The sequence below is a fragment of the Pangasianodon hypophthalmus genome, chromosome 29, assembly GCF_027358585.1.
Source record: "Pangasianodon hypophthalmus isolate fPanHyp1 chromosome 29, fPanHyp1.pri, whole genome shotgun sequence".
Lineage (NCBI taxonomy): Eukaryota > Metazoa > Chordata > Actinopteri > Siluriformes > Pangasiidae > Pangasianodon > Pangasianodon hypophthalmus.
The window spans coordinates 15,832,628-15,857,309 of record NC_069738.1 but is presented as its reverse complement, the minus strand read 5'-3'; the positions used below and the strand labels follow the sequence as shown (position 1 = coordinate 15,857,309).

At 41.3% G+C, this 24,682-nt stretch overlaps 1 protein-coding gene across 1 annotated transcript in view; it reads left to right on the top strand.

The window, feature by feature from the left end:
- The window catches only part of LOC113534955 (POU domain, class 2, transcription factor 2), a 62,891-nt gene that overhangs the window by 1,072 nt on the left and 37,137 nt on the right, over positions 1–24,682 (top strand). The gene's annotated exons all lie outside the window — the stretch shown is intronic.

Here is a 24,682-nt window from a genome sequence, read left to right as displayed (position 1 = left end):
AACGGCGCGCGCGGCTGGATGACTTCAGCTGGAAACTAACGCGTCTTCTATCATTAGCGGCCCGCACTCAGCTCCGTTCATTCCGCACGCGCCCGACTTTTAGCCCCCAGGTTAGGACGGACACCGGGCTCTCGTCCATCATTCACTGCTTCTCTCTGTCCGCTGTCTCCGCGCTCATTTCCCGCCGCTCCGGCTCTCGGCTGCGCGCGCTTCCCGGTCGGGAATATTCACGTTAATTTATCGACCCGCCGAGATCAATAAGGGCACCGCGGGAGCGCGAGACGCGGAGGCTGAGAATTTAACGACGTCGCAGAGAGGAATCCCGCGGAACCCCTGCAGGGAAAACAACCAAAACAAAACCAAATCTAGTGAAAAAGTAAATGGTCTCACGCGCATGCAGCACTTTTCCGTTTTCACGGGATTTTTCTTTAAAAAAAAACGAGAAAGTAACGCGATAAATTTACTCTATGTCCTTTCAGAAAACAAAACCTCGTGAAAACTGAACATTAGCTCGTGCACACACTATAATTTTACATTTTCACGAGATTTTGTTTAGTATTTATATTTTAATTTTGTTTAGTATTTATATTTTAATTTTGTTTAGTATTTATATTTTAATTTTGTTTAGTATTTGTCCCTTCAGGAGCTCCTCGGAGAGAAAGACGCGTCTATCACTTCACCGTTTTTCTTTTTTCTTTACTTTCTTTCCCTTCATCCTGTGGGTCTGCATCGTCCTCACGCTAGCCTTTAGCCAGATGTGTAGGCGACTGACTGGAGGTTGGTCTCCAAGCAAGTGGCAGTTTCTCAGGCACCATTTTGAGTTTCATTAATAAAACCTTTAAAAAGCCTGATTTAAGTTCCCACTTAGAACGCTGCTGTCGTCACTCAGTGGCCACGCCCACTGCCGGGCTCAGAAGGGGCACATTTAAAATATCACTCCAGAAGAAATGCACTTACTGATATTAACAGACTAATTTGCCAGGATCCAGCTGTGGAGGCATCTTCAGAATCAGATGGCAGGACGGGCCACATGGTGATGGGTTTTCTCTCTGTGTTAAAATAGGATTGGCCTAAATATGGTTTGGTGGAGAGAGGCCTGTTACGCGGGTTCGGATCAGTGTGTTAGGCTTCGGTCTGGAGGCGTAGAGCAGTCGGCTGAAATTCCTTTCCTTTGTATTCAGAGGTAAAAGTCTGCTAATCAGATATGGATTCTGGTGAAACTGAGGCATAGAGACACGTTGATGTTCAACATGTTCAACATGTGTGTGTGTGTGTGTGTGTGTGTGTGCGTATGTGTGTGTGTGTGTGTGTGTGTGTGTGTGTGTGTGCGTGGGTTTGGCGCAAGATGAGTTTTCAAATAATTTCCTCTGAAGCAGACATGAGGAAGCTCGTGTAGTGTTTGTCCACACTGCCTTTAGCTGCTGTGTCTGAGACCGTGACATTATTTCACTGTATTATTAATTCACACGTCACTGCTCATCGGCTCATTTGTCATTTAGAGTAGAAGTAATTTATGTGTTTTTTTGTTATTTCATTTTAAACTTTACTTTTTGAAAGTAGCCTGTAAGATTATATAATATACACTTCTTGTAAAATCTATCTGGCAAACTGAGAGCTAAAAGTTCCTACCTGAGATGCGGTTTTTGTCTTCGCTGAATGGTTCTCATGCTCACTACAGTTGTTTTGATCTAATAGTTTTACTAAATCTTATTGTGGGTTCTTTTTGTATTAACTGGATTTTGTTGTGGAGAGAGTGATGCCTAGACAAAGAATTTATTTCATTAACAGGCCGAGGTCCTCTGTGTGACACACTGCATTGCTCTGTGTGTGATCGTCATAAAACTAGCAACATAAGAGCTGTGATTCTGTACCAGGATGTATGATCTTAAAATCGACTCAGTAATCGTACTGAGTCATAACGGAAGCGTTTGATACAGACTGAACTTTGGTTATGACCCTTTGCTCAAAGTTTATTACGTATCCTCCAGGTTTTGACCTTCTGCTCTGAACCATGTATTCTGCTTTCCCACACACACACACACACACACACACACACACACTATCACCTTCTCTGGCTTTAACAGTGTGAGTGGGTAGGAAGGTGAAAAGCACACTTTGTGCTCAGTACATTAAGAGGTATGTGTTTATGTGGATTTGTGTGCTGAGTTCATATTGATGCAAATTTTCAGGCGGATGCTGCATGAGGTTTATTTAACCTCCAACTGGTATTGATTAAAGAACACAGTGCAGGCTTGTGCATGCTTAGCTGTTTTAGAGAGAGAGAGAGTGTGTGTGTGAGTGTGTGTGTGTGTGTATAGATCAGATTTGTGCAGGAGTGTTGGTAAGTCACAGTGCTAACGTGATTGTGAATGACAAAATGTCCACCAGGGTTTGTTAGAGACATAATGGGGAATCAATAGACACAACAGAGATGTCAATACAACATGCTTTATTGCATTAAGCTACTTCTTCCATCCCCGTTCCAACACCTACACTCCACCTCTCCACCTCTCCACCTCTCCACCTCTCTGCCTCTCCACCTCTCCACCTCTCCGCGTACACACATGCACTTCCATATCAATTTTTTATGTCCATCTTAATTATATTGCACAATCACTTTCTTTCTTTCTTTCTTTCTTTCTTTCTTTCTTCTGCAGTTTAACCATGCACCTTGCCGTTATCCTACCATGCTTCTCTCACCTATGCGTCCACATTCACATGTCTAAGGCCCCCCTGCTACGCACCTGGCAGTACTGATCTGACCCGTCTCTATCCCTCCTTCCCTCTCTCACTCTTGTGTATCCATGGAGACATTCATAGGCCATTAAGCATATGGCAATAAAAACATGCAGGTAAACACATTCACTCCCACAGAAGCCTGACCTCACTAGCACCATGACCATCAGCAACGAAATGGACCTCATTTGGTCCCTGATACTCATATATCTGACAGGGTGAACAGTGTGTGTGTGTGTGAGAGTGTGTGTATGTGAGTGTGTGTGTGTGTGTGTGGGAGAGGACATATGCGTAATAATAACTGAGAGCACAGTGTGTTTTCCGATTTTGTTCGTCTTTAACACATATTTCATCTGGCTGGATATCAGGAATGGATCCTCATCTTTCATACTGCTGCAAATCTCTCTCTCTCTCTCCCTTTCTCTGTGTCTGTCTCTCCCTCTCCCTCTCTCTCTCTCTCTCCCTCTCTCTGTGTCTGTCTCTCCTTCTCTCTCTCTCTCTCTCTCCCTCTCTCTGTGTCTGTCTCTCCTTCTCTCTCTCTCTCTCTCTCTCTCTCTCTCTCTCTCTCTCCCTTTCTCTGTGTCTGTCTCTCTCTCTCCCTCTCTCTCTCTCTCTCCCTCTCTCTGTGTCTGTCTCTCCCTCTCTCTCTCTCTCTCTCTCTCTCTCCCTCTCTCTCTCTCTCTGTGCTTGTCCATTTTCGGAAGTATGAACCTGATGTCACACTCTATCTTCGTTAATGATCACTGGTCAAACGACTGCAGCACTTTTCTTTCTTACATTGTTCTCTCGATCTCATATCCACCATCATAGCCTTTGCTTGTGTTTTTCTTGTTCTTATCTCTCTATACATCTGTTTGTCTTTAACCATAACCTTCTTTAGATCCACTCAATTTCATTCTATTTTTTCTCTCTTTGTGTGAAGAGCTACATGGTTTGTAAGTGATTAGCTTCCTATTCAGGGTCAGGCTCTCTCGGTCTGTTAATTGAGCTGAAGAATTAGATTTCACACTGTACTGATAAAACTAGGACACAGGCACAGTCACTCAGCGCATGACCAATTCACACCATGTATGCAATCACACTTTCTCTTTATCAAACTGTCCCCTTTTTTCCTGAGAAAATGCCTTGAGAAAGACAGAATGCCAGCCTTCAGACATTGCTTATTTCTTTATTAGCAGAGGCAAAAACACATTTCATTCAGCAGCAGAGAGGAACGTGTGGTTGGGGTTGCTTACAGGCCTCAAAAGTGAGATAAAATATGGAGGGAGAAGATAAAGAAAAGACGGGAGAAACAGACGAGTCTGAAAACAATAAGCACACTAATCATTCAAAGGCAGGGAAATTTACAATTAGTGCATGATCCACTGTGTGTGTCTGTATGTGTGTGTGTGTGTGTGTGTGTGTGTGTGTGTGCGCGTGTGTGTGTGTGTGTTTCATATGAGTTTAGATGATGCAGAAATAATACTGATTGACTGAATTCTGCTTCTCCATTTCATATCTGGTCCTTTGCTGAATCACTACCGTTTTGGTCAAGATTTATGCAGCCAGTTTCTTTTAGCCAATGAGTTATGGTAATGAGCATGTGTGTGTATGTATGTGTGTGTGTGTGTGTGTGTCTGGGCACAAGGACCTCAGGGACACACTGCTCTTCCCATTGGCCATCACTCAGAGTCGTGGGGTTACAGTCAGCATCTGAGGGGGGGAATTTAATATCCACCCCACAATGTATAAGCGCCGAAAATGGGAGCGTCGTGGCAACAATGTCGAGAGAGGGAGTGTGTAAGATGGAGAGAGGCACAAAGACCAGCTTTTAATAAATCTGAGTGCCTTTTGCACTTCAATCTCATCAAAGTAACCCCATCCTCAACCTTCCTCAAACACACACACACAAATACATTCATGCGCTCCTCTACACTTTTACACTTCGAAATATACACTGCTACATGAAGATTGGAATCTGGTCAGTGGCCAACAGTTTTGTGAAAAAAAAATGTTTAAAAACAGTAAAGGGGGGGCTGTGTGAGTGTGTGTATATAATATTGTGTAAATTTTCCTTATTCTGTGTGTGGTAGAGTGTGTGGAGCATAACTAGGCCACTCGACATCCCCCTATCCAATGCTCTTCTTCTTCTTCTTCCTCCTTTGCCTGGTCCTTTTGCAGAGTGAAAATGGTGAATATGGTGAATATGCAGAGTGAATATGGTGAATATGGTGAATATGCAGAGTGAATATGGTGAATATGGTGAATATGCAGAGAGGTCCACTGTATCTGTTACCTCAGAGGGGACGTCAGTTGGACATGGCTGTAGTTTTACCTGACAGGCTGACCAGCTAATCCCTCAGATTATTAACAGAAAGTGGACTGTATGTGTTAAGCATATGAGCATATGTATTACACATGCGCACACGCACACACACACACACACACACACAGGCTCACAGAGACACACAGACCTAATAAATAATATTGTCACTATGATCTGATTTTCCACAAAGCTCAAAGGTAAATGAAACAGGTTCAACAATACATTTAAATATCATGAGCTTTTTGGCAAAGGAAACTTTAGAAGGATGCATTTGAGTTTATAGTGTGTTTGGCGTGTATGTGTATTTGTGTGTGTGTGTGTGTGCGTGTGTGTTTTTGTGCGTGTTTGTGTGTGTTTGTGTGTGTGCGTGCATGTGTTTGTGCGTGTGTGTGCGCGTGTGTGTGCGTGCGTGTGCGTGTGTGTGCATGTGTGTGCGTGCATGTGTGAGCATGCGTGTGTTTGTGCGTGTGTGTGTGCGTGCATGTGTTTGTGCGTGTGTGTGCGTGTGTGTGTGTGTGTGCGTGTGTGTGCATGTGTGAGCATGCGTGTGTGTCCGTGTGTGTATGTGCGCGTGTGTGTTCCGTGTTTGTATGTGCGTGTGTGTGTGTGTGTGTGCGTGTCCGTGTTTGTATGTGCGTGTGCATGTGTGTGTGTGTGTGTGTGTGTGTGTATGTGCGTGTCTGTGTGTGTGTCCGTGTGTGTATGTGCGTGTGTGTGTGTGCTGGGGTGTTAAAGAGGCACTTTTCATTTGGAGTATGTTTAGCAGTCACCCATTCGGCCACGCGCGTCTTGCCTCCTTTTGTCTGCATGGTTGGCTGGTGGGGGTTGACAGGTTGACCCCTAACCTTTGCCTCTCCTCTTCCCCTCCCCTTTCGAGTGATCCCTCTATTCAAATGCACGTGCCCTTCACCCCCTTCTCCTCTTTTCACCTGCCCAGCTCCGTCTCAAGTTCAAGTCCCGAGCCAAGCTGCTCCAGCAACGGCAAAGCAGAGAAGAAAAACCTTCATATTAAAAAGAACAGCTCATGGTAAATGCAGCCGTTTGCACATATTCAGGTGCTTTAAAATGAGTTTGTTCTGCAGTCTGTTTCTCAGATATTAATGTTTATAAATTGCTCAAAATATAAACTAATCCCAGGCCAGATTTAACACACCACTGAAACCTCTAAACCATCTCGTACACATTCATTTCATAACTGGAAAAAATGCCAAAAATACCAAAACATTCAGTTTTTCTTAAGTATTCCATCAATATTTAGATATCCTTTGTGGCTTTTGAAAAACAGTGTAGAGAAAGTTAAACATGTTCATAAACATTTAGTGGCATGCAGCAGTTCATTTGTGTCTTTACCTGTCCACTGTGAGGGAGGATGAATAGAGAACAAGTTCATGAAACACAAAAAAAAGGAAGACAAACACAATGGTCAAGGATTTTCAGCATGGAAAGTAAAGAAAAGTCTTTCAGGGAGCTGACAGTTGATTGAGGTTGTTGCTTTTTTGTTGCCACAAATAGAGGATGCATCTGCCTGTTCTTTAGACCACATAATTGAATGATTATTGGCGTGACCTTGAGGTTGGAGTTAGAGATGGTGGAGAATGAGTGCTGGAAAAATATAAGTAAATAGAACAGAGTCACACAAGGAAGCATAAAATAGTGGCTTTATTGGGATAGAACATGTGTATATGTGCACTGCATGTTAGTTTAGCGCTTGGATTAAACGAATAGTAAAAGGAACAACGTATTTCCAAACCTAGGAAATCTGTCACGATTGCACTTGTGTAAGTTGTGTAGTTGTTTTCCACGTGGTCTTAAAGAACACACACCTTGATGTATGTCTGTAGATGTCATTTTTATTTTGTGTAAATTTTTTAGGATTGTATCTATATATATGCGCACACACACACACACACACACACACACACACACACACGTGTTACTATGCTTACGTTGACAATTATTAATGCTGCTACTTAATGCTATGGCTTTAAAGCTAAACATAACCCTATAGGCACTTTCTGCCCTCTTCCACATACGTGAGCTCACAGACACCCACGATTGGCTGGTGTCACTGTGATTGACAGGGGACAGAAAGTATACTCTCTGACGATCGGCGATCTCCTGACCACAGGGCGAATATTTCCTGTTGCGCTGCACGGGAGCCTCTTTCCCTTTTTAAATAAAAACTGCAGTATACAAAAAAAACCCTCAGATATCTGGTCCCCACCAATATATAAAAACATTTACACACACACACACAGTGCTTTCTGTCCTAAAAGCCCTCTTTTTTTCCCCACAATTTTGCCCATTTCTCCCTCTCTCCATGCCTCTGCTTTTATATCAGATGGCCTTGAAAAGCACCACACAGATAATAACACATAAAATGTGCTTTTGGGACCTCAAACCTCATATTCCTTTACCTGCCACTAAACTGTAGTGTTCACCTTAAATCTGAACAAATTTAGTGAACAAATGCAAATGCTGGTTTCTTAAATATTAAAGTTCATTTAGACGTGCAGTGTCGGTGTTTCTCTGCCGAGGAGAGCTGTGATGCATTGGCTCTTTCATTTTTCATGCCTAGAATTATTAAAACACTTATCAAGGTAATGCAGTGCTGTAAGGTGGCACAATCCATCTGTGTTGCTTGCATAATTTCCACTGCATACACAGGCTGAGCATGGCCATTCACATTCCTGACATAAATAAAGAAGCATGTACATTCATCCTTACCTACTTGTGACAGGTGCACTTGAATAAATAAATGGCTGATAAAAGGTGGGAAAAGGTGAGGAAAAATGTGAAGTGAGAAAGAAATGGGTTACTTTTTTTAACAAACAGACTGGCGCTGTATTCTCTCCGTCAGCCAGCGAGAAGCCTAATTAACAGAAAAGGGTGTGGGTGGAAATGAGAAATAACTCGTCACCACTCCAAACCCCTACCTCCTCATCTTCACCCTCTTTCCTGGCCCCATCCCCCTTTCCTTTATCCTACCCCCAGGAAAGAACGTGGGAGGAGACAGGGCTAGTGCGAACAGAGGGCTGGGTCAGGAAGAGAACTTGTGTGGAGAGGGAGGTGTTTTGGAGGAAAGACAGAAAACATTAAAATTCATGGCTTTTTTTATTTTGCTTGCTGAAAATCAATACTGTCTACTATGGATGAGGTGAACAGTGGACAACAGCGGTTGTGGTTCAGGGTTGCGGTGATAGAGAGGTGGGGGATAGCGGGGAATATGCAGGGTGTGGGGGCTAGGAGGACACGAGGGCTGCTGTTCATTACGTGTAAAGAGCAATGGTTGGGGCATGGGGCTATTGTCCGAGTGGACAGGGAGGGGACGCGCAAAAAGCCAGACCATATGAAAGAGCCACGTGTATGCGGTCACGGTAATTCAGTGCACACACACACACACACACACACACACACACACACACACACACACAAGGATGTATTACTATCCTTGTGAGAACCATCCACTGACAGTTATTAATGCAGCTTATTAACTCTATGCTACGCCTAAACCTCAACCTAACCTCAGTAACCAAAAGGAAATCTTTTAGCTTGTTTATTTATTTATTTATTTATTTATAATAAAACATTTATTTATAATGAAACGTTCAGTTTTTGTAAACAAGCAGTTTCACCTGCCAAATGGCCCCATAACTTCAAAATGTTTACACACCCTGACATGCCCATACTTGCAGGTGAACCTACTTTCACTATGGAACAATACTGAGAGCAAGACACAGTTATGTTCTGAAGAAAACATGTCTTGATCATACACACTATTTGAAACACATTTTCTCTGTTCAGAAACCAAACACCCCCCCCACACACACATATTCTGAACACTACTCATGTTGAGATGTGTGTGTGTGTGTGTGTGTGTGTGTGTGTGTGTGTGCAAGTACTACATATGCATTCTATAGAGACAGGTGTCTTTGTGCACCTATAGGGCTCAGGCAGTTGGTTACTATGGGAATAGGTGTGAAGGGCTTGGCTGGTGGTTTTTTGATGTGGGCAAAGCATAAATAATTTAAGGAGGCAGCATTGAAATGCAAAGGTTGAGGTGTAGATATGTGGACCGTATTGATGTTTGTGAATTTCATCATCCACTCAGTAAGCTGTTTCCATCTCTAGCTGTGCAGCCAAAATGTTGCCAGTGTCCATTATTATGTATCTGAATCTGATATCCGTGAGTTGCTCTGTCGCATTTATCTAACATCATTAGAACATGCGTAACTGCAACATTAAGCACTTGCTAGGAAACTTTCTGCTTTGTCTTAAACCAAAGAGCTGGATAACTTTTTATACATTTTTCTATGTAATTATGTGGATAAATTCAGACTTAGGAGGTTAAATGGTCTCTGCTTTGTGCAACAGTATTTTTTTTACATCATTATTGGTGAAGTTACAGGCTACAGGTTTTTTTTAAAGGGAACCTGTTTACCATATATGGCAATTTGGGGGTGTGTCTCTTTATGCAAATGAGTGTGGCCCATGACGTCTCATTTATTAAAGCACGCTCTGAACTAGTTATAAATTTGCACATAAGAACTGCCAGGAAACACAAGAAGATTCTCAACTGTATGAAATGGACGTTAATAAATGATAGATCCTACACGTTCTAATCTGCTCTGCTCATGCATAATGCTCATCTGCATAAAGAAACACTTCCCAAATCACCATATAAGGTGAACAACTTCCCTTTAAAAAGCCCAGTATCCTGCCTGTGGTACTGGTCAAAAGCTGTAAGAAGATGAACTTCACAGACAATGAAGTAGAAATACTGTTGCTTGGAGTAAAACAAAATGGATAATTTGGCACTTTTACAAGTGGTTTGTCTAAGAAATAAATTATTATGTGTGCAATCAGTTCCCCACATTTACATTTAGAAAACTTGCAATGGCGTGAAAGTCCCTCATTATTGCTGTCTCTTCTGCTGTTGGTTTTTAAATGTAATGAGCTCCAGTGTGAGCGATGTGAATGCATGTGTTGAGAATGCATTGGGCTGAGAGTTGATTGGGAAATGCCGGACCTATCTGCAGTTTGTCACTGAAATGTGTGTGGCTAAAAACCCTACAACAGAGATCAACTAAAACTGCACTGAGTAAACGAAAAGGACTGATGATTCACTCATCAAAGAGGTTCCAGCTTCTTAAAAACACTTTCCTCCCTGTGCAAAGCTGTGTGTGGCAAATCTTCAAGCAAGGCATCGCAGTCAGTCGTTAGATGTGCCTTTTATATACGACTTTACTTTAGATTTCATCTGTCACCTGTTTGCACCTTGTTGTGTGCTCAGAAATCAGTAATTAGTCTGACAATTATGCTGATGTTTTTGACAATACATGGGACGGAATCTCCTCATGATCACTGTTACATTTTTCTATCATTTCTGAGGTTCCTGAGAAACCTGCATATGCACAGGTGAAAAATGAGGCCCCTAAATTTCTGTAGAGTTTTAGAATCAGTTAAGTTTCTAAGAGTTGGATCTTCACCTTCTGTGTAGTGAACCAGACTCAGAGAAATGAGCAGGTCGTTTATTAAAAATCCAAACAGACAGAGCCGGTAAAAACAATATAACATCCAGAAAAGCCGGCATAAATCAAAACACAGTAGGGCACTAATCATCGAAAGATAAACCAAAAGAGTAGTCAAGGAGCAGAGAGACTGGTTAAAAAGCCAGGAAGTGAGCTATAAGTAAAAACTGAAGCTAGTGCTCTGGCAGTGACAACCTCTGCTGACGGGTGGGTACTAACATGTGACATGTCATGTATCATGTGATAATACACATGCTGAGAAGAGGTGTATGATACAGTATTCGCTATAATTACTGATGTCATACATCAGTAATTATCTGTCTAGTTCTCATCTGTACATATGATGGACTACATAAACACTAGGGCTTGCATAGACTAGTCAACTAATACATTCACTAGTTGTTGCTGTGGGGATGTCGACTATTTTTAGGCGGTGAAAAAAAAACATCGAAACAGACCGAAGAGAAAGCAGCTTAATGTAGATTGCTAGTCTGAAATTATTTCAGTCTAGCTGAAGTCAATTCTACAGTCAAATACCCAAGACTATGCTGGGAAAAGTCTTCTTTTTCAATTTTCTTTCACTTTAATAGACTGTTAACACTAATCCATATATCACTTTGCATGAAATGCAGAGGTGTGTGTGTGACAATTTTTTAATCCCACTCCCAAAAGAAATTCCTCCCACAGTTATTTCTGTTGTCCTTTAACGCTAAATAAATTGGAAATAAAATCCATGCACTGTAGCAGAGTGAATTCCAGCGCTGTGTGAAAGAGTGCTTTTTGAGCCGCGGGTTGCACATCACTATCCGATCAAATTCAGCTAGCTTAGAGTCAGATCACTGGCGCATTACAGCTCAAAGAAGCTGATCCAGACTCGTTTTGGAAGCTACTGAACATGGTGGAAAAACCTCCCAGACTGTAGGCATTACATCCTCTATCCATCGTCAAGTATAAGGAGTTTCTGAGCCATGAACTCGTTCACACAAGTGCATTTTAACTGGCACATCTTTAAATAGTAGAACAGGAAACACAGATTTATTGTTTAATAAATCTGTAATTTAAAGCCTGTGTGTGGCTGTTAATTGAAGTGCGGTTTCATCACTTTCTGTGCTGCACTAATAAAACAAGCTAATAAAAGCCTTGTCCTGAAATGATATTTGCTTTTACTATGGAAAAGACAACTAGTCAACTGCGTTTTTGAATTACTGGTCAACTGGTAAAAATGAGAAGTCGTGCCCCTAGTGCATGCATGGTGCCATGTGATGGACTGGCATCACTTTCAGGATCAGCTCAGGATCCACCATGACCCTGGCAAGGATAAAGCACCTGAAGAGTAATGACTGAAATCCATTTTGTTGCTACTGTATTATTGTAGTCAACCTACAATAAATGGGAAACTGAACCCTCACACTCACCCAGGTCACCCCATAATAATTTGACATCACTGACCAATGCTAGCTAAATGCTAACTAGCTAATTAGTCTGACTATTAATGTTGGCTACTACTTTCAGTTTACATTAAATTAAAGCTGCTAGCTAGATAGGCTGAGGCTAAATGGCGAAGTGACAGCACTTACTGCTTATGAAAGGGCCTCATTTTTATAGTGAAGTTTTTAGAGACAATCTTGAAAAATATACAGTGACTTTCAGAATGAACTATAACAAAAATACGTTTAGCTGTACAGAATAATAATGCCATTTATGCAGCCAGTTGCAGTTTTACTTGTTAGATAGTGATATTGCGGGTAATACAGCCTAATTAGTTAATGCTAGCGACGTGTTTGCAGCTCAGTCTTACCTGCACTTGATGTTACATTAAAAATGTCTATTATTGTTCTGCATTTTGCTACATCCCTTTGGAGGGCTTTTCTCTCCTCCACCTGGCAGCACTGTTCGTCAGTGCATACACTGCTTCCTGTTTCACATGGCTTTTATTTACAGAAGGCTGGTGGAGATGAGGCGAATGGTGAACAACAGTGTAGCAAGACTAGCAGGTTCATGATTTATTAACCAATCAAAAAATGTCTTGGAAGTGCACAATTTACCAGCCACTTGGCAGCATCACAGGCAAAAAAAAAGCCAAAATCAGACACAAAACTGTCCAGAACACCGGGATTTCTCCCGAATCTCTCAGTGGCCAATCCGAGTCTGATTGAACATAAAGCCCATACACCAGATCTCAGCAGGGGTGACCCATGTACGCCTGGGTGTGGAGTATTCATTTTTTTCAGTTTTCTTGCACCAGTTTAGTAATGATAACATGCAAATATCTGTTTTACATAGGTCTACCACACTGCACGTGTCCAGTTTTATTAACGATTAGTTTTATTAACATGTGAACATAATGGATGCAGCGTAACTGAATCATGTGTACTGAGGCTCCATTCATTTTTGAAAAAATAATTTTTACCCCTTCATTAAAAAAAATCCTGCCTAGATGAACATAATTTTAAAAATATATCTGCCCAAACGAAAAGGTGAAAGCGTTTGAAAAACGCTCACGCAGGCCAGCCATCATAAACGGTACTGTCAAACACCTTAAGATCTGGGTATTGAGCGGTAGAGAAGGGGAAACCCCAACATGGGCAAAAGTTCATTTATTTATTAATTCAGTAACTGCTTTATGCTAGTTAGGGCTCGATAATGAAACAGGACAAACACAAAGATTCGTATGGACTGATAATGAGGTGGAACTGCTGCAAGACTACAGGAAGTATTATCAATAATTTCTGTTCTCAGTGCAGTCTGTAGCACTGGAGCAGTGGATTCAGGAGCTGTACAGCACTGATCATATTCTGCCACTTTATAATTTAATAAAACAAAGTGAAATTAAATTGCAAACAGGTTATCAAATAAGAAATTACAGAGCACAAGGCAGCAACCTGGTCAACAGCTGTGATAAACTGAGTTCTAGCTCATTCATAACACACGCAAAACACATGCAGTGGGTGCAAAAATCTTCACTATGTGCATATAACTAAACTTCGAACACAGTCTTCAGTGTCTGAAGCACTTGGAATGCAAATATGTGTGCACTGCCTTGGAATTGCCCCTGTGCTGACTGTAGCGATGCTCATATCGACGCGGTCTAGTGGCAGTAATTCTAGCAAATTCTACATCGTACTTCACATGGAAGTATGGAAAATGTTGGCATGCATGTGCAATACACTTATTCTGTTTTTGCACAGCAATGGCCCAAAGAAATGCAGGTAAGGTGCCAGGACTGTAGATTCTCTTCTATCATTTTCTATTATTTGTGGAGAATATGGAGGAAATTCAAACACAGTAAAACATAAACAGTGATGCACAAGTTCCCAAATGTCTCACTGGGAGATTTGGATTTGTTTTCATTCTGGGTGAAATTCTGGGTGAATACTGTATATGTTGTTTTGGTATGTTTCAGTTGAATGCAGTGTTGTAGAACCTGGGCCTTGAGTTTTAAGTGTGTGTGTGTGTGTGTGTGTGTGTGTGTGTGTGTGTGTGTGTGTGTGTCACAGAGTAAAAAAGAGGATAGGCCTGAACTGCACAATGGAGCTTGGAGTGTGAGTACACATGGAGGTTGGCATGCATTCTTTTAGGGGTGTGTGTGTGTGTGTGAGAGAGAGAGAGAGAGAGAGAGAGAGAGAGAGAGTGAGTACCTTTTGGCAGTAGGCCAGTGCATCAATAAAGCCAGTTGGTGTTTGAGAGCCAGTGAGAGTCATTGAAGCTCCATTGCTCCCAGGTCTTACAGCTTATGAAATATGCCCCCCGACTCCATACTCCTTGGGGATATGTGTTTAGTAAGAGTTGGTAAGAGAAATATAAAACTGTGAAAATCACAAAGCAAAATCTGTTGTAGAATACTATAACAGCTGATATCTTTAAACATACTTTATCTTTGACCTTTGACCTTCACTAAGAAGAAATTACGCAGATCCGAGGGAGAGTAGTGGAACAATGGGCCTCATTTATCAATCTTTTAATAAAGTTGTGGTTAAATGTTTCCGTAAGCCAAACCAAACTAAGCCATATTTACAAAAGGTTCAAAAATGTGGATTTTCTTTGCAGTCACATGCATATGTTGAAGAATGACAATAACCTGTAAATGAACAGGTGTGTGCACGGCACAGCTGATTTTCAGCAGATTAACAGCTGAACTCCACACAAGGCAAAGCGCACACAGCTGAAATGGGGAGTAAACAGCTAAAAAGACTTGGAGGTAGAAATTACTCATATTTTGACTCATGTTTATGCCAATAAAATATATAATATTTAGCAGTGTAACAGCACCTGAAAGGCCGAAATCTGGAGCTGAATTACAGAAGAGGTGAATTAGATGTGAATTAACTGAGTTGAAAAGAAAATGGTTTGACATGAAAACAGAGGTGATTGTGTGCCCAGGTGATCGCGGACACCGACCACACGGAGAAACTGCTTTTTTTATTCAAAGCAAAGGGTCTTGGTGACTGTTGGCCAGTGTGCCCTCACTGATGCTGTATTAGGAAAAGGAGGAAGTGTGATAGTAAGACAGACGATGGCCCACTAGAGAGTATACTGCACACTGCAGCTTGAGACATACCAGATCAGGCACTTATTGATCATGTAGTGCTGGCCCTAATAAAGTGTAAGAGCTGGTAAGAGAAATATAAAACTGTGAAAATTAGTTACAGTTACAGGCTGTCACAAAGCCAAATCTGTTGTAGAATACTATAACAGCTGATATCTTTATCTTTAAATATAAAATTTCACAGAATATTCATTAAATTTGTGTGTGTAATTGAAATACATGAGCTGTGTTTGACAGTGTAATCGGTATATAAAAGTGCAGTAACTCACCGTAAATTATATGATTTGAAGCAGATCAATCGGTTTACCTTAATTTGTCTTCTTATGTGTAAATTTACACACACAACCATGAGTAGCATATGAACATTTTTCTGAAATTACAGGATTTTAAACAAATTTTTTGTGTAAATACTCCTACAAATGATTTATGAATAAATCTGTTTACATCTAATTTGATAAATGAGGCCCAATGTGTGATATGTGTGTCCTTATGCATGTGATATAGTTGTGTATGTTTATGCATGTGATATAGGTGTGTGTCCTTACGCATGTGATATAGGCGTGTATGTTTATGCATGTGATATAGGTGTGTGTCCTTACGCATGTGATATAGGCGTGTATGTTTATGCATGTGATATAGGTGTGTATGTTTATGCATGTGATATAGGTGTGTATGTTTATGCATGTGATATAGGTGTGTATGTTTATGCATGTGATATAGGCGTGTATGTTTATGCATGTGATATAGGTGTGTATGTTTATGCATGTGATATAGGTGTGTATGTTTATGCATGTGATATAGGTGTGTATGTTTATGCATAGTTGATATCAGAAGTGTCCACCCCAACCCAGGAGGATATGAATGCCTTGGAAACGTTCACTAAGGGAACAGATGGCTAAAGACTGAAAGTGTGTGTGTGTTTCTGAACTAGTATGGTTTTTAATTACACAATGCCTTCCTGCTTTTTAACCTTGACCTGTACGTCCTCATTAATGTCCACTTACACACACAAACAACTCTTAACACTCCACTAGGAAGGATGTAATGAAAGCAAAGTGTAATGTTCTTTGTTGAGGAGCAACATTATGGCTCTCAACCATCCAAAACCTGTCCCTATAGAATGAGATATAAACTATTTCAGTAATATGAATACATATGGCTGAAATAAAGTTACAGAAGCTATATATACATAGTTTATATGTATGTCTCTGAATGAGCAGAGCAGCAAGTACATCTTGATAGGCTTGTACACCTTTATTGATGATCCACAACTTTTTTTTTTACTCCTTACTATGTCTTAGCACAACTGTTGCTTTTCTCCATGTCCTGCCTTACTTCCAGCAGCCCTTCTCCTCTCTTTCCTCTCTCCATCTCTTTCCACTTCTCCCTCTCTATTGATCTAGTCATAGTTTTCTGTCTTCACTGCGCTGGCTGGCTGGCGTTAATCAATACAGATAATTGTCTGCTTTCTGCTGATGCCAAACAGTCTGTGTTTTTCTGAATGAATCCAGGTCTTCCCCACACACACACACACACACACACACACACACAAACCCTACTCGCCTGGGATTCCCTCCATTAATGACAGGAGATAACCTGCTTTCTTTACCGATCCCCTCCCACACACACACACACACACACACACACACACACACACACACCCGTCCCCACCGACTTCTCTGCCCCTGATATTGATTGCCGTGAGATATCGGCCCCGCGTGCCCTTCTCTCCAAGTGTAAACACAGTGTGCACGTGGCGCTAACAATGCACACACACTCACGCATAAACAAATATGCCAACACTCTTGTGCACACTCACATCGACCCTGTGCAGATGAAATGATGTGCTCCATTGCTTACAGCTTACGCTGTTTTAACTGAAGTGGACACAAAGGTTACCTGAGCCTTATGAGACTTAGCTTAGTTTTTAGATTTTTAGCTTGCCAGTAGTTTTACTTCTGTTTGTATATTACTCTCCATCCAAATATCTTACAAGGCATACTTCTACATAAAAATACTTCTACAAAAGTATGTGCACCCCTGACTTTCACACCCATATGTGCTTGTTGAATGTCCCATTCCAGATTTATTCCCTTTTACTGTTATAATAAGCTCCACTCTTGGACTGCACCCCAAATTTGTGTTCATTCAGCTACAAGAGCATTAGTGAGATCAGGCGCTGATGTTGGGATGTCGAGGAGGTCTGGGGTTCAGTCGGTGTTCCAGTTCATCCCAAAGGTGTTCAGTGGGGTTGAGGTCAGGGCTCTGTGCAGGACACTCGAGTTCTTCTACTCCAACCTTCACACACCATGTCTTCATGGAGCTCGCTTTGTGCACAGGGGCATTGTCATGATGGAACAGGTTTGAGTCTCTTAGTTCCAGTGAAGGGAAACTGTAATGCTACAGCACACAGACGTTCTATACAACTGTGTGCTTTCAGCTTTGTGGTAACAGTTTGGGGAAGAACCACAGATGGGTGTGATGTTCAGGGGTGCACATACTTTTGGCAGTATTGTGTACAAAAAAGGTGCAAGGGCCAAAATACAGGGACAATATAAGCTGCATAAACTTCCTAAAACGCAGGTCTGCTGTGTAAGATTCACTGAACATGTCTTTCTTAACAGTATTACATTCAGTAGTACATGTGTTTCATACTTCCATAGACTTCTCCTAAATTCACAAGAGTTAAGGTCAATAATATTCATACATAATAGCAAAGATGGACTTAAACGCATGGCTAAATGTTCAGTGGAAAAGCTAAGATAAGTGTTATAGTTATTTAATTATGTTCTTTATCATTAATCCCAGATGAGAGACCTTATTACTGACCCTCATTGGACAGGGCTACTGCATAATAAATTAAACAATAATAAAAAAAACAACAAAAGGTGTGAAACTGTCTGATCTGATAGTGCTCTCTCATACAGAGCTCCAGTAGCTGAAACATGCACAACAAATGCTGTCTAGGTCCTCGTTTAAACACATTTTCCACTAACAATGTATAAACAGAAGTAATAATGATGATTAAAGTGAGTAGTCTGTTTAACTGTCCTTGGAAACCTGGATTTGTTCTGTAATTAGTTTGGCTTATTAATACAAAAATGTTAAAAACGCTTTAAATCTAAATGCTAATGTGAATACATGTACAGTAAGTGTTGATATTTGAAGCTGCATAATTATGTAATATGTAATGATAAGCCTCCTTATGGGTATATCTTATTTTAGAAAGTTGCTCCTGAAGGCATCAAAGGCTGTTCGTGGAATGACATAAACATCGTCTGAAATGAAGCATAGAGAACATTTAGCCTTTTCTACTTGATGTAGTGTGTTTGTGGTTTGTATGAGCCTCCTCCCGCCGGCTCGGCACTCAGTGTTGCAGTGCTGGAGATCCGGCCATTTTCTGTATCTTATTTTTTTTTGCTGGTGCAATGAGAACGCCGCCTGATCCAATTTGTGCTGGTCACCAGTGTGAAATGGCGGTCGACTGGGGGACTGGAGCTCTCCAAAGCCTCTCTCAGTCTCTCTCTCTCACTTTCCACCTCTTTCTCTCTCACTCTCTCTGTGGTGCCACTCAGCAAACACCTCACTATCCTGGACACCATCTTCCACCCTGCACCCAGCATGACCACAGCCTTGCAATCAAGAGACCACAATTATATGCTTTTACACACACACACACACACTTTATATATATATATATATATATATATATATATATATATATATATAAAATATATATATATATATATATATATATATATATATATATATATATATAAAGTGTGTGTGTGTACATAGTATACTACTATTACTATTATACTATTTGACCTTTTTATTATAAACAATTTTTTACATTTTATTATGATTTTTAGATCGTTATTAAGATCATTTTTCAAAATACATTTTCTGTATTGCAATCAACAGATATATTGTCAGTGTATCAGTGTGTATGTATGTTAGCCACATGTTAGCATGTACTCAGATATATTCCATTCTTCACAATGATCAGAATAATAATAAATAAATAATAATAATATTTATGTTCATTCTCCCCATTAGAAATTCTGCATGTAGTATAACTGGGGCAGTGATTCTAAAGCCAGTACTCTCGAGATATTTATCTATGTCATATTTATTACTGGTCTACTACAATCTTTAAATCTGTTAAAGTATTGTTGTATATTTTATAATATCATATCTCACATTTAATTAAAAAAACTAGATTTTTTGTTTAAACAGATATGCCAACAATAATTTATTTTTCACATGAATTTAATGTGATGCAGAATATTATAATAAAATTACACAATAATAAAATATGCAGTAAATAATATAAATTTTGCAAAGTGAGCTGTAAACATCTTTTATTTCTTTTTTATAAATAATAATAATAATAATAAATTAATTATTAATTAATAATTGATAAATTAATCTAATGTGATAAAAGAATTGTTACAAAACAAAGCTTTAATCTACATATAAAAGAAATTAACCACATGAGCTTCACTTTGTCCAAAGACAAGTTACAGTTTTTGAAATTGCACAGCATCACTTGCACGTACCTAACCGCGGACCTCCGACATCCAAACTCGCCAGATTTTTATGTCCTTTGTTAAATTATAGTGCTTGAAGGCCTTATAGCTGAAAATGTAGCAATAGAGAACAAGCTATAGATAGATGGATGGATAGATGGATGGAGGTGGGAGAGGGTTTATATCTTTGATTTGGTGAGTGAACATAAGTGGCTCTGAGGTGGACAGAGGAAGTAAAAAAGAGAAGAATGAACACAGAGCCGAGTCCAAATGGAGTTTTGTTATACAGAAAAGTCAAAGTGGCAACGTCTTTACAGAAACAGTACAAGGGCACCGAGAACGAGCACAAGAGGAGGAGAGAAAGTAGTATAGCACACCCCAGGGAACCATGGGTGAAAAGCCTTGCCCAAGGGCACTAGTGGAGGGCAGGACTTCATCCATCCATCCATCCTTCCATCCATCTCTCCCTCATTCTCCCCTGGAGCCCTTAGGGAGATGGTCAACATGTACACCCCTCTAATCTCCGAATCCAACTCGTCCCTTTGCTTTACACCATTCCACCATTAGCATGCTTTATAAAAGTTGCCAAAGTGACTTATATAAAAGAAGTAGACTTATATTAAATAAATAAATAAATAAAAATACCACCTGAATTTCTTCTTCCATTTTGCTGTGTGTCAACAGGAACATTTGTGCTTTGCTGCTACTATGTGCGTTTTAACTCTAGGGGTTTGGAGGAAGGGAGCCATGATGTGAGTGTGTTTTCATTCATGTTTGGATAGCAAGGCCATGAGAGCGAGACGAAAAAAAGCAGTTAGGTAAATAAAGTGCAGTGGTGCTTGTTGCTTCTTAACCTTTATAAACAGACAGCTGCAGATGTGAATCCCAGAGTAGACAGAAGAGAGAGAGAGAGAGAGAGAGGAAAAGAAAAGGGGGGGGGGGTCCTGGTGGGAGGGTGTAGCAGCCGGCGCTGCAAAAGGGCTGCCAACATGCGCTGGTCTGAGCTCCCCGCGTGAGGGGCCCCGATCGATACCAACTCGGAGCAATAAAGCTTTCTCCCTGTCATCTCCACAGAATACAAAACAGAATAGGGAAGAGGGAGGGATGGAGGGATGGAGGGGTGGTAGGTGCAAGAAAGGGGTGAAAAGCTGTTCCGCTAGCTAGACCAATTTCCTAACCCCCGGTTCCCCTCTCCCTCCAACCATTCTAACCTCCCAATCTTACAACATTCACCGTTTCAATTTTCTTTTCCCTCTTTTCCTATTGTTTTCTCTTCTCTCCTTCTCTCTGGCCTACACTGAAATGTCTTGCATGTAAGAATATTATTAATGTTGTTTAATAAGAAATAAATTAATTTAATAATTCACAATGCCTGTTTTAGTGGTGAACGGTACAGTTGGAAAGAAGGAAATATTAAAAGAAGAAAGAGAGTAGGGGATGAGGAGCAGGACGGGGCGATACATGATGGCCTTAGAGGACGGGGGAAGGGAGGAAAGAGGTATTAGTTTGAGAGAGCAACAGAAAGAGAGACAGAGGGAGAAGTGTATATATCAGTGATGGAGAGAATGCAGGAAGGGGTGTCAAGAAGGGCAATATTTGAGGAGAGAAAAAAAGACAGGAAAGTGTGTTTGTGTGACTCAAATAAGCGTTCACTTTGAGTTAAGTCCAACCCAATCAGGAGACCTATAAAGCCAGCAATCTGACTGTTCCTGTAGCACATACCACATACATATATCACATCATATATCATATATCATGTACACTGTCATGGTGTGTGTGTGTGTGTGTGTTTTTCTCCATCAGGCCTTGCACCTTTTCCATTCCCTTTTATTAGGAGGCAGCTGTGTAAGTCTTTGTTGTTCCCTCCTTTTATTGTACAATCACAATCACCTTTATTGTAAAATTGTCACTCTTCTCTCTTGTTCTGTCTCTTCTTTCTCTCTCCTCTGTCCATCTCTCCATTAGTCTAACCTTTGCATTTGCATCTATGCTTTCCTTTTCTCCATCCCTGTACTTTCTTCTTTAACTCATGTTGGGGCCATGTACAGGACGGATGGAGGGATAGGTGGATGAATAGATGATTTGAGGTAGAGAGTGTTGGCTCCTCTCCCTGTTTCATGCGTTCCCAGGAGAGAGTTGTAATAATGGTAGCCGATGCCTAGAGGGGGAGGGGTAGAGCGATTATTGTCTTGTAGGGAGTCAGAAGTATCGATCGGCCCAGAAATATGTGGTGCGAGAAAGAGCTACTGTATCGGATATAATATACACTCCCGAGACGCATGCACTCTCACTCGCTCTCGTGTGTACACACACACACACACACACACACACACACACACATGCACACACACATGCACACACACACACGCACACACACACACACACACACACACATGCACACACACATACACTCACACACACACATACACTCACACACGCACGCACATGCACACACACACACATGCACATGCACATGCACACACACATACACACACACACACGCACATGCACACACACATACACACACACACGCACACACACACGCACATGCACACACACATGCACACACACATGCACACACGCACACACACACACACACACACACACGCACACATACACACACATACACACACACATGCACACACACACACACACACATGCACACACACATGCACACACACACACACGCACACACACACATGCACACACACATACACTCACACACGCACATGCACACACACACACACATGCACATGCACATGCACACACACATACACACACACACACGCACATGCACACACACATACACACACACACGCACACACACACACACACATGCACACACACATGCACACGCACACACACACACACACACACACACGCACACATACACACACACACACACACATGCACACACACATGCACACACGCACACACACACACACACACACACACATGCACACACACACACGCACACACACACGCACACACACACACACACACACACACATGCACACATACATACACTCACACACGCACATGCACACACACACACACGCACATGCACACACACACACACGCACATGCACACACACATACACACACACACACGCACATGCACACACACATACACACACACACACGCAAATGCACACACACACACACACACACACACATGCACACACACACACACACACACACACACACACCCGCACACACACACACGCACCAGTGTGTTCTTACAAATACTCTCTGAGAAATGCACGCCACTGGAGACATACATGTACAAACATGTGCATACGTACTGAGCTAGAGGAACTAACCACACACACACACACGCACACACACACACACACACAGAGAGACACATATACTTATTTTCAAAACATATAAATACACACAGCCTGCTATAAGTTAAAGGAACGAATGAGACGATATGAGAATGAATTGTAGATGAACGATGATATTCAAATGCCTGCTATCTACATATTAAAGAACAAATTACAGCGTATGCTTTACATCGTTTTCGCTCTCATCGAGCCATTCGGTGAGCCCTGGTGCCCTGTGGATGTGGTCAGTGTCGTCCTGGAAGAGACTGCTCCCAGGATAGGTATGTTTCATCATCAGATAATGGTGGAGAAAGTAGGAATTAGAGGATGAGGATCCTGCAGGATGCAACGAAAAAGTCGTGGGAGTGGACAGTTTTTATGTTGATGTGGGCGGGAGTGAGTGCTCAGCTCATGGCCAAAGAAAGGCCATGCTGATTAACACTAATGTGTTTATTCATATTCACTAAATGCTTTACCCTTTTTTTTTATTCCACTTACTATATTGTTTATAATTTGGGGGAAAATAGAACCGGCTGAGTCCATTAGGAATTACAGAATACTCCAGGAGTGGAATTGGATTACAAAAAAAACTCTCATACACACCTCCAGTCTGAATAACTGTGTACTGATCTGCAGTGATTTTGCCTTTAAGGGGACTCAAAGCATGCCACCAAATTTCCCCAACATCATAACTGTGGATGGGTCATTCATTCATTCATTCATTCATTCATTTGTTTGTACGTTCGTTCATTCACTCATTTATTCACTCACTCGTTCATTCATTCATTCATTCACTCATTTATTGACTGGACGGTCACATATATACCCAACCCAACTTCCTCCCCAACACACACATGCAAACACCCACACGCATGCACAACACACACACACACACACACACACACACACACACACACTGATCTTTCACTGCTGTTGCCTAGCAACGTGGATTGCAACTGCCCTATTGGAGAGCAGAGACTGTCTGGTGATGTCATGACCACTATTGACCAGAAAGAGATAGAAAGAAAGACAGAGGAAGAATTTGGAAGGTTGAGAGAGAGAGTGAGGGAGAGAAAGAGAGACAAGTAGAGGGAAAAAAAGAAACACACAAGAGAGACAGAAAAAAGACAGAAAAAGAGTGGGATGGAAGAAACAGGAAAATTGATTATTTTCTGTAAGTTCAAAGTAGTTTGTATGATAAAAAGAACTATGATGTCATAAGTACCTAGTAAAAGCCTGGAAAGTATCTGATCCATCAGAAGATCCTTGTACACATCGTTTATAAAACATGTCCTGTGATCTGTGAACAGAATCAGAAGGGATCAGAAGAGATGGAGAGGAGGAGAAAGTGAGTCCGGGGTGTAATTTTAAACCTGTACTCATCCATTGTTATGCTCCATTGTCTTTAAATCGGGTCAACAGCCAACAAGATATAACACCCTGACCCGCCTGCCTCCACCTCTCCTTCCTGGAGGAGGCGGTCGAGGTGTGAACTTCAGGTTGGGAATGTGTGTGTGTGTGTGTGTGTGTGTGTGTGTGTGTGTCCGAGTGCATTTACACCAGGTGTAGAAACCTTATTAACCTTTAATGAAGTTGCAAAGCTTGGCCTTTTTGCTGGTAGTGTTAGTCACAGTAGATGGCTGGCTTATAAATGAAAAAGGTGAAAGCAAGCTACAGGTGAAACATTAACTGCAAATTAAAAT